The 11,956-nt window shown below is 36.7% G+C and overlaps 1 non-coding gene across 1 annotated transcript; it reads right to left on the bottom strand.

Annotated features, from left to right (window-relative positions):
* Window positions 1-1,742: 1,742 nt before the first annotated feature.
* Window positions 1,743-1,845, bottom strand: LOC121106127. Its single transcript, XR_005838877.1, has one exon. It is a non-coding gene; the product is annotated as a U6 spliceosomal RNA (small nuclear RNA).
* Window positions 1,846-11,956: the final 10,111 nt, after the last annotated feature.

The raw sequence follows: 11,956 nt of genomic DNA, 5'->3' as shown, positions 1-11,956 counted from the left end.
CAGCCAGCGAGAGAGGAACACAAGCAGGGGGAGTGGGAGAGGAAGAAGCATGCTCCCAGCCTATCATGGAGCCTGAAGTGGGGCTTGATCCCAGGACCCTGGGATCACGCCTGGCGAGGCACCAGATGTGACTGAGCCGCAGGCGCCCTGAGTTTAATATATTCTTCTAATGGCACTTTTTGTTACCTTTTGAACAAACACAAAATACATTTTGAATTTTTCATTAGCTGCTACACAGAAGTTAACACTAGAGATTAAATTTAGGCCAAAATAGATTTTTAATTTGAGGGCTAATTTCCCATTTATTCTATTTCTAAAGAAAAATGAATAAGAAGTTTTCCTCCTGAATTTTTTCTTCAAAAAGAAAATGTATTCATTTGCTCCTAATTTTGAAGTGTGTGTTACTGGTTTTCCACACAGGCAGAAGTAGCTTTCCAAAAAGCAACAAGGATACGAGTCTTATAGCTGCACTGAGCCAAACAAACTATGTAGAGAGAGTGAAATTACATAAAAATAACCACTTTTAAAAATTAATATCCTGAGTTAAAATGCTTAAAAAAGTATATCTACCTACACATCTTCTGATTTCCTCAAATACATATTTTAAAATACATTTAGTGAATTGAATTTCCTTACCAATCTGGAAATTATCTTGGAAGTAAACGTGGTTTTTGTTATATATTTGAACTTGGCCAGTTTTTCTATACGTAATGCTGTTAATGCTAGTTTACTCTATTTCTCTCATTTTCTATTTTTGGTATTAACTGCTGCAGAGCCAAACCAAATCATCAAAATTAGGCTGCACTTCTATCAATTACTGTTATTGTTGATTTACAGATCAAAAGTGAATTGATTTAATGTATAAGAATTCTTTTCAACTTTTCTTCTGTGAATGTGACTCTTTTCTGTGACTTTCTATAAATTAAACTTGTCTAGGATGTTGTATATCTTGTGCATATACTCTTGTTGACTCCCTTGTTATAGTCAAACATTTCAAAATGTAAGGGGCGAGTCAGAGAGATGAACTGCAGGAAATTCAAGAGAGGAGGCATCACCACACTGAAAAATTGCACAACCCGGAATGCTGGGCCTTCACTGGCCTCCACTCCGTTCTCCCACCAGCATGCATCTGATCCCACCCTCTCCTTCTGGAAACCCATCCATGCTTTCCCTCTGAGCTCAGGGCCATGCTGTCCCAGTCCACAGCCTGGCCCACAGGCCATGCGGCCCCTCCAGTGAGCTCTTCCTGCCTGGGGGCCTTCGGAGTCAGGCCCCTGGGTCACTCCTCTTTCCCTCTCCACTCCCTCTGTCTCAAGAGGCCCTCTAATCAATGTGTGTTTTCCATCATGTGTTCTCAGGCAGCATCCCCTTTCTTTTCCCTTTCATCACCGTGGTGACATTTTAAATTATATACTTCATTCGGTAATGGTTAAAACAACAACAAAAAACACACCAAAATGTAAATTACCTTTGCTTAACATGTTTCAACTGAAACTTAAATACTTTCTTTAAGCAACTGTGGAAGGGAAAATAGTCACAAATTTGGCAGTATACTAGAAACTAACAATCTGTTCTTTTTATAAGTTTGGTATCCAAATTTTTGATTGTAGGGGATCACTGACTTGAACAAATGTGTTCTCTTTTGTGGTAACAAAACGTATACAGAATAAAATACCATTTTAAATAGTATACAGGATTCATTTAGTATTAAGTAAATTCACATCATTTTTGCAATCATCACCAAAAATATGGAATGCTTCACAAATTTGCATTTTATCCTTATTCAGGGGCCATGGTAATTTTCTCTATATTGTTATAATTTTAGCATATGTGCTAATGAAGCAAAAAACATATATGTATACACACACACACACACACATATATATATATTTGTTTTTTCAAGAATTCTAATTCCAGTATAACTAACATACAGTGTTACATTAATTTCAGGTGTACAATATAATGACTCAACCATTCTATGCATTACTCAGTCCTCGTCATAAGAGTACTCTTAATCACTTCACCTATTTCCTCATCCCCCCCACCTCCGCCCTGGCAGCTACCAGTTTGTTCTCTATATTTAACAGTCTGAAGTTTTGTTTTGTTTGTTTCTTTTCTTTGTTCATTTATTTTGTTTCTTAAATTACATATGAATTGCCATACAATATTTTCTTTCTCTGACTTACTTTACTTAGCGTTGTACCCTCTAGATCCATCCATGTTGTTGCAAATGGCAATATTTCATTTTTATGACTTATTAGTATTTCATTATATATATACACCATTTTTTTATTCATTCATTTATGGATGGACACTTGGAGGATTTGCTTCCATATCTTGGCTATTGTAAATAATGCTACAATAAACATGGGAGCTATATCTATCTTTTTCAAGTTAGTGTTTACATATTCTTTGGGTAAATACCCAGTAGTGGAATCACTGGCTCACATGTTAATTCTATTTTTAGTGTTTTTGAGGAATGTCTATACTGTTTCCACTATGGCTGCATTATCCTGCATTCTTACCAACAGTGCATGAGTGTTCCTTTTTCTCTACATGCTTGAAAACACTTGTTATTTTTATTTATTTATTTATTTATTTATTTATTTATTTATTTATTTATTTTTTTGAAGTTTTTGTTTAAATTCCAGTTAGTTAGCATACAGTATAATATTAGTTTCAGGTATACAATATAGTGATTCAACACTTCCATACAACACCTGATGTTATTTCTTTTCTTTTTGATTTTTAGCCATTCGGCCAAGTATGATGTAATATTGTGGTTTTTAATCTGCATTTCCCTGATGATGAGTAATGTGAACATCTTTTCATGTGTCTGCTGGCCATCTGTATGTCTTCATGAAAAATATCTACTCATGTATAATTCCCAATTTTTAATTGGGTTGTTTGGGAGTTTTTTTGGTGTTCAGTGTGTTATAAGTTCATTATATATTTTGGATCTTAACCTCTTGTGGATATGTCATTTTGCAAATATCTTCTCCCAATTGGTGGGTTGTCTTATTGTTGTTTATTGATCGTTTGCTACGTGCAAAAACCTTTTTGTTTTTAGTATATCCCAATGGCTTATTTTTGTTTTTCTTTCATTGGCCAAGGGAGCAAGCTAGGGAAAATAATCCTATGACTGATATCAAAGAGATTACGGCTGAAGTTTTTCTACTAAAATTTCATGGTTTTTAAGTTGTGGTGCTGCTATACCATCCATTGTAAATGTCCCAAAATTAGAAATAAAATAACAGGAACTCTATACTAAACATAAAAAAAAGAATTCCATGGTTTTGGATCTCACATTTATATATTTAATCAATTTTGAATTGATTTTTGTATATGATATAAGAAAGTGGTCAGTTTCATTTTTGCATGTAGCTGTCCAGTTTTCCCAGCACAATTTATAGAAGAGACTGTTTTTTCATTGCATTTTCTTATTTCTTTTTTTTCATAGATTAATTGACAGTATAAGCATGAGTTTATTTCACCAAGTCTCTATTCTGGTATTGATCTATGTGTACTGTTTTTGTATAGGACACACTATTTGATGACAACAGCTTTGTAGCATATCTTAAAATCTGGAATTGTGATACCTCCAGTTTCTGTTTTCTTTTCAAGATTGCTTTGGCCCAGGGCCTTTTATTGGTTTCATATAAATTTTAGGATTGTTTTGTTCTTGTTCTGTCAAAAATGTTGGATTTTTGATAAAGAATGCATTTAATCTTGGATTGCTTTAGATAGTAGGGATATTTTAATAGTGCTTGGTTTTCCCAATCCATGAACCTGGAATTTCTTTCATTTCTTTGTGTCTACTTTCAATTTCTTTAAAAGCAAATTTTTGTATTTTTCAGATTACAGGTCTTTCCTTCTAAAATTAAAAGTTCAATTCCTAGGTATTATATTCTTTTTGGTGCAATTTGTAAAATATAATTGTTTTCTTACTTTCTCTTTCTGCTGCTTCATTATTATTGTAAGAAATAAGAAACAGTTTCTGTACATTGTTTATCTGGTGACTTAACTGAATTCATTTATCACTTCTGAGTGATATTTTGGTGGAAGCTTTTGGGTTACAACATACAGTAAGTATAATGTTATCTACGAAGATAGTGACAGTACAGTTTTTCCTTACCAAATTGAATGCTTTTTATTTCTTTTTCTTGTCTAATTGTAGTAGCTAAGAATTCCAGTAAGTGTTGAACAATAGCAGTGAGAGTGAACATTTTTTGTCTTTTTCTTTATCTTAAGGAAAAGCTCTTAGTTTTTCACAATTGAGTGATATTAGCTATGTGTTTTCATATATGACCTTTATTATATTGAAGTATGTTCCCTCTAAGCCTACTTTGGTGAGGGATTTTATCATGAATGGATATTGTACTTCATCAAATTCTTTTCTGCATCCAATTAAAATGATCATTGTGAGAGCTAAGATGAAGACAGAGTAGGAGGACCCTAGGTTCATTTCATCCTTGGAGACACAACAAGATAACTATCAAATCATTCCTAAATATCTCAGAAATCAACCTGAAGACTGACAGAACAAACTCCACAGCAAGGAAGCCACATCAAAGAAGTTAGGAAGTGTGGTAATGTGGTTCAGGGGAGAAGCTGGTCACAGGTGCTGCAGTGTGGCAGAGGCCATGGATGCAGAGAGAGTGCAGATGAGAGAGGAGCACATGAGGGAAGCACACAAGGAGAACATATCCTCAAAGCCATTGGCTGAGGAAATGAGAAGGACTGATTTTGTGAGTTCTTGCAACCACAACAGAACAGCTGGCTTGGCTGGGATAGAGCCCTGAGGGCACTGCCTTACTCCCTGGGGACAAGGCAGGCCAAAACAACTTGAGGGCAGACAGCATAGAAACAGAGATCAAAAAGAATGACTGGGGCACACAGATTGTTGTTCTTCTTTAAGTCCTCTGGGTGCTTCCCCAAGAATCAACAATGCAGAATCCTCTCTGGGAAAAAGGAGATGACTCATGCCATTTTCCTCCCACATCTTCAGCATAAACAAGAGCCACCTGTTGGAAGCAGCTCAGAACTGACACTGCCTAACCTGCTTACACCAAGTCCCACCCCCCTATGCTCTGAGGTGTAACTACCCTTCTTGGTCAAGCTTACATAATCTCAATATGGTGGTCCTCCTGAGAAAACCAGAACAAGCCCTCCCCCACTATGTCTGTAAAGCCTGGAGTTTTTAAAAAGTCAGCAGGCTTTTTGGAATAGAGGCCAGAGGGCACTGCACTGCTCTGGCAAGAAGGCAATCCAAGAGCAATACGAGATAGTGTGAAACAGGGATCTGAAAAATGCCTGGGACACACAGGGAGGGAGTATTCACTCTTCTCAGAATTCTGCATCCTTGAGAGGCAGCATGGAGGAGATGCTCCTCTGGGAAGCTGACTGGTGCCACATCCCTTCCCCATCCATCAGCATAAACATAAGAACCATCTTCCATAACCAACACAGCACCCATACTGGCTGCACTTGCTTACACCAAGTCCTACACTACTGTGTTCTGGCGGAGACTGCCTTTCTCAGATCAAGCTTGCATCAGTACCAGAACAGTAGGCCCCTACCAGAAACTGCTGTCACACCACATCTGCTGACCAGATATTTATGCAGGGACTTTCAGTTCTGGTGAAACTAGTTTTAGTTCTCATTTCACAACCTGATCAAAAGTACACCTAGTTAAAACTAGCCACATTCTGGCCAAGGACACTGAAGGCAAGGAGAGCCTCTGCAGATGGCCTGAAAGAATAAAGAAGCAAAACACATAACACAGCACACACAGCACACACCAGAGACACTGAGTGGAAGGCCCTAGACACTATGTGATCTCTTCTTCATAAAGCCATTACTCTCAGAAATGGGAAACATAATGGGCTTTTAACATAAAGAAGGTAGACACTTAGACAAAATGCCAATAATTAATTGCAAATGAAAAGAACAAGAAAAAGATTTCACAGCCCAAGATCTAAGTTAAACAGATATAAGAGTGACATGCCTGATGGTAATTAAAGCAACAATCATAAGGATACTCACTGAGATTGAGAAAAGAATGGAAGACTTCAAGAGAGGCCCTTATCACAAGGATGAAAGAGTTAAAAAAGAATCAGTCAATAATGAACAATGCAATAACAGATAAGAAACAGGCTCAATGCAACGAAAACAGTTGGAAGAAGCAGATGAATGAATAAGTGATGGCAGAAAGATAGATAATGGAAAATAATGAAGCTGAACAAAGGAGAAAAAGAATTATGGAACGTGAAAATAGGTTTAGGGAAATCAGTTTACTCCATCAAATGTAATAACATTTGTATTATAAGAGTACCAGAGAGGAGGAAGTGAGAGGAAGGGGGCAGAAAACTTATTTGAGGAATAATACCTGAAAACTTCCCTAATATGGGAAAGGAAACAAATATGCAATCCAGGAGGGGACAAAAAAATAAAAAAATAAAAGAAAAACCCAAAAAGCTGGCCAACACTGAGGCATATTGTAATTAAATTTGCAAAGAATATAGTGATAAAGAAAAAAATCTTACAAGTAACAAGACAAAATAAGTCCTTAACTTACAAGGGAAGACCCATAAGGCTAACTGCAGATTTCTCAACAGAAACTTGGAAAGACAGAAGAGAGTGGCATGATATATTCAACTTTGACGTGCTGAATGGAAAAAACATCTGCAGCCAAGAATACTTTATCCAGGAAGGTAGTAATTTCAGAAGAGAAGGAGAGACAAAGAGTGTCCCAGACATATAAAAACTAGGGAGTTCATGACCACTAAAACAGCCCTGCAGTAAATATTAAGGGGACTGAGTGGAAAGGAGAGAATAAAAGTGAGAAAAAAAAAAAAAAGAAAAGGAACAAGAAAATCTCCAAGAAACAATGAAAAAAAAGTAATAACATGGCAATAAATACATATCTATCAATAATTACTCTAAATGCAAAAATAAATGCTCCAAACCAAAGAAGAGACATAGTGTGTCAGAATAGATAAAAACAACAAAACAACAAGATACATCTATATGCTGCCTACAAGAGACTTATTTTACTATTTTATTTTTATTTTTTTTTTACTTTTTGATAAGAAAAACATTATTGAAAATCTATCACAGCTTTTTTTTATTTTTAAATTTATTTAAATTCAATTAATTAACATACAGTCATACACATTATTAGTTTCAGAGTAGGGTTCAGTGATTCATCAGTTTTATGTAACACCCAGTGCTTATTACATCATGTGTCCTCCTTAATGTGTCCATCACCCGATTACCCTATCCCTCACCCACCTCCCTCCAGGAGGAGGAACCCTCAGTTTGTTTCCCTATGATTAAAGTAAGAGATTCATTTTATACTTAAAAATTTAAAGTGAGAGGATGGAGATTTAACGTGAGAGGATGGAGAAACATTTATTATGCAAATGGCATCAAAAGAAAGCCAGAGTAGCAATACTTATATCAAGAAAACTATACTTCAAATGAAAGCCTACAACAAGAATTGAAGAAGGGCACTGCCCTAATAAAGGGTAGTATCCAAAAAGAGATCTAACAATTGTAAATGTTATACCCAACATGGAACACCAAATACATAAAACAATATCAAATGTAAAGGAACTCGTGAGCAATAATATAATAATAAAGGGACTTTAAAACCCCACTTTAATCAATGGATGCATCATCTAAAGAGAAAATCAACAAGAAACAAGGGCTTGGAATGACCCAATGGACCATGAACTTAACAGATATATTCAGAACATTCCATCCTAAAACAGCAGAATACACATTCTCTTTGAGTGCCAAATGGGACATTTTTTCCAGAATACTTGCATAATGGATCACAAATCAGGCCTCAACAAATACAAAAAGATTGAGATCATACTATGCATATTTTCTGACACCATGAAACTTGAATTCTACCAAACATCTAAAAGAGTTAACACTTATTCTTCTCAAACTGTTCCAAAAATAGAAAAGGAAGGAAATTTCCAAATTTATTCTTTGAGGCCAGAATTACCCTGATACAAAACCAAATAAAGATTCTACTGAAAAAGAGAATGAGAGGTCAATATCCCTGATGTACACGTGGATGCAAAAATTCTCAATAAAATACTAGCAAAGTGAATCCTATAGTGCATTAAAGAATCATTAATCATGATCAAGGAGTGGTTTAATATTCATAAATCAATCAACTTGATACACTACATTAATAAAAGAAAATTAAGAACCATACAATTCTTTCATTAAATGCAGAAAGCATTTGATGAAGTACAACATCCATTCATGATAAAAACCTCAACAAAAGTAGGATTAGGAAGGGAACATATCTCAACACCTTAAAAGCCATGTTTAAAAAAAACCCTAGCTAACATCTTCCTCAATGGGGAAAAACTGAGAGTTTTTCCTCTATGGCCTGGAGCAAGACAGGGCTTTTGTCCACTCTCACCATTGCTATTTAACATAGTCACCGGAAGTCCTAGCCACAGCAATCAGACAACAAAAAGGAAATAAACTGGCATCAAAACAGCAAAAGTAAAGCCAAAGGCTGCCTTACAAATGTCATCTGGATCCACGCTGCAGAAAAGCCTTCCAGTCTGTAAGATCTAAGTCTCCTCCCATCAGAATCTGACTCACCCTTGCTCCCCCAGTATGAAGTTAAGTCTTAGATGAAGTGAAACTTGCCTCCTCCATACCCCTCGTGAGCTCTGTTTCATTCTGCTGGACAAGTGGGATCTTCACATGATTATTCTGCTCCTGGGTTATTGATGGTAAAGAGCAACGCGGAGGGAGAAACGTTCATAAATGTAATGGTGAACTCTCTGTGTCAACTTGGCTGGGCCTCAGGGTACCCAGATATTCTGTTAAACATTCTTTTGGATGTTTCTGGGAGGGTGTTTTTGAATGAGTTTAACATTTGAATTGGTAGATTGAGTAAAGCAGATTACTTTCCCTAATGTGGTTGGACCTCCTCCAATCAGTTGAAGGCCCGAATGGAGCAAAAAGGCTGAGTAAGAACTCCTCTTGCCTGATTGCGTTCAAGCTGAGACATCAGTTTTTTTCCTGCCTTTGGACTTAATTTGAAGCACTGGCTCTTCCTGGGTTTTAAGCCTGCTGACATTTGGACGAGAACTATACCATTAGGTACCCTGGTCCTTCCTAGGCTTCTCGATTCAGACGGGAACCACACTATCAGATTTTCTATGTCTTCAGCTATCTATCTATCTATCATCTATCTATCTATCTATCATCTATCATCTATCTATATCTCCTGACTAATACAATGAACACAATTCTATTACTTGTCAGGCCCTGAGCTAGGAGTTGAGCTCCCCAGCTCTCCAGCTTAAAAGAGATGACAGACTAACGTCAATGTGGCAAGCGCTCTTCGTTGACTTGCCTACCTACGAGATGCGATGCGAGCACAGGAGCAGTACCTAATTGCATAAGGGATTGAGAGCGCTTCCCTTAAAGGGTTGACATGAGCAACATTGTGGAAAATGACACCATATTGAGAAGATTGAAGAAATTGAACTCCAGATACAGCCACCAACATGGATGAATTTCAGTCATAATTTTGAGTAGATTAAAAAATCAGATACAAAAGAGGACATCTGAAGATTCTATGGGCATCCTTAAAACACAGGCACTTGATGCCCAACTAGGGAGGACCGTATCCAACACGTCATCGTTTGGTGTGGTGTTGGCAGTGATTACCTAATGGACATACAACACCTGAAGAATGTCATTTGTCTTCTTTATATGACAAAATTCTTTTCAACAACAATAATGCAGTAAGTAGCAAAACTAATTATTTTCTTGATTTGTTCTTTAGGTTCAAAAACAATGAAGAATTTAAAAAGAACACATTTCAGCTCTCTTAAAAACTAGTGAAACATTTCATTTATGAACTAAAATTCACCCTTCAAAAAAATTGTATTTCACGGTTTCCACTGTTCCACTGTGTTAAATTTTAAACGCATATAAAAGCTCCAAATGGTCACGTAGAATGACAGAATTGAAGTAACTTGAGTTCTGTTCGTCTTTATCCTGATCACTGCTCTATCGTGTTCTTTTGAATCCACTGTTCAAACGTAGGAATATGTGTTTCCACAGAGGTGGAGACAAGAACTCTGCGTGAAGCCAGCTCGAATGATTCTGAATTAACAACTTAACATGAGAGACTATGGACTATGAGAAACAAACTGAGAGCTACAGAGGGGAGGGGGTGGGGGAATGGGATAGGTCGGTGATGGGTAGTAAGGAGGGCACATATTGCATGGTGCACTGGGTGTTATACACAACTAATGAATCATCGAGCCTTACATCGAAAACTGGGGATGTACTGTATGGTGACTAACATAATATAATAAAAAATCATTATAAAAAAAAAAAGGAAAGCATAGTCTTGTCAATAAATGCTTAGCAGCATTTAGTGATCAGCTGGAAATCTTTAAGGAAAAAAAATAAATGAAATTTGACACCTATCTCACACCATACACAACATTAATTCCAGTTGAAATGTATTTCTATATGTAAAAAGCAATGCAATAAAACCTTCAGAAGATAATATTAGAGACTATCTTTATGACTTGAAGTAAAAAATAATATCTAACATAGGATCTAAAGCTCACTAGTCATACAGGAAAAGGTTAGCCAGCAGTCACAGGTATAACATTTAAATGAGGACAGTAAGAAATTATTGCACACAACAAAAGAGTGTCATGGGATACACTAGGAAATCTCCTGATGTGGATCTTCAATGAGCATATGACACTGCTGGGTTTCATATTTTTGGTTAGGAAAAAGAGAAATAAGACAGCAGAGGAGCACACCCTCAGATACTTTGGAAATCACTAAAGGGAAGGGGGCAGTTAAATCTGTGAAGCAGGATGACCTTTAGGAAGGTGATGATCTGAAATGTGCAAGAAAAGAGGGGAGGAGAAAGTGGCATGTCAGTGATGACTTCCCCAATCATCAATTCCAAAGTCAGAGAAGGAAACTCTTCCCTAATTTCCACCTTCATTTCTCCTTGATGCAATGATATCAATTAAACTATAAATTTTACCTGATTACCTACAAATGTCAAGCATTATGCTAATTACTATGAGAACTAAAGAAGCATGGAATATAACCGGTGAAATAAAGAGCAAATTACTTATTGACCACCTCCTATGTTCAAAGGAGTGTGCTAGAGGCTAGGAATACCAAGATGAAGATCTCAGGAAGATCAACATCTACCAGAATAAAAGGAAACACACATTGAACATCAATCCCATGAGTCAGAGACTTTGTATTCTTTGCGTATCATTCTCTCCTCAGTTCCTACAGAAAGTCCTGGTTCAAAGTAGGTAATCATAAACAGTTGCCAAATTAATAAATAATATATTAAGGATAAATATAGGCATTTATAAGTTATAATAAAAATACAAATGTCTATAATTTAAAAGTAACAAAATTTTTCAAGAGTAGAGAAATGGGATATATTCATATAGTTTGAATATTGAGAGGAAAGTTGAAAATGTAGCTCATTTGCAGAAGTGAGACTTGAGGCAGAAAAGGAGGAGGATGTGATTCAGAAGAACCGCAGGGGAAAAGGAACAACTATGAACCACAGGAGCAGAAGCAGTACCGGGGGAGATGAACTAATGTAAGGAGCAACTCTGATTGACTGGAGTGAACATTCAGATTAAAGAGCAGTGTGGGATAAGAGCAGATATGCAGGCAGGAGAGGCCTTGGAGGCTGAGCAGAGCAGTTTCTTCTTTAGGAAGGTGATGAACTGACACGTACTGAAATATACTGCAGGTACAAAAGCAAAGCAGCACAATCAACTGTTGGTAACACAGGTGTCTTGTAGGCATAGAAGAGTATCTAGACTAGGGAGGCGACAGTGAGACTAGGGGGCTGGCATTACTGAATGTCTTGTGTCTTCACAAATTTGTACAGGGTACTCCTATT

Source organism: Ursus maritimus, unplaced genomic scaffold, assembly GCF_017311325.1.
Source record: "Ursus maritimus isolate PB19 unplaced genomic scaffold, ASM1731132v1 scaffold_30, whole genome shotgun sequence".
In the NCBI taxonomy this organism is placed as follows: Eukaryota; Metazoa; Chordata; class Mammalia; order Carnivora; family Ursidae; genus Ursus; species Ursus maritimus.
Note: the sequence above shows the minus strand (reverse complement) of the source record. Positions and strands in the feature narration are given on the sequence as shown.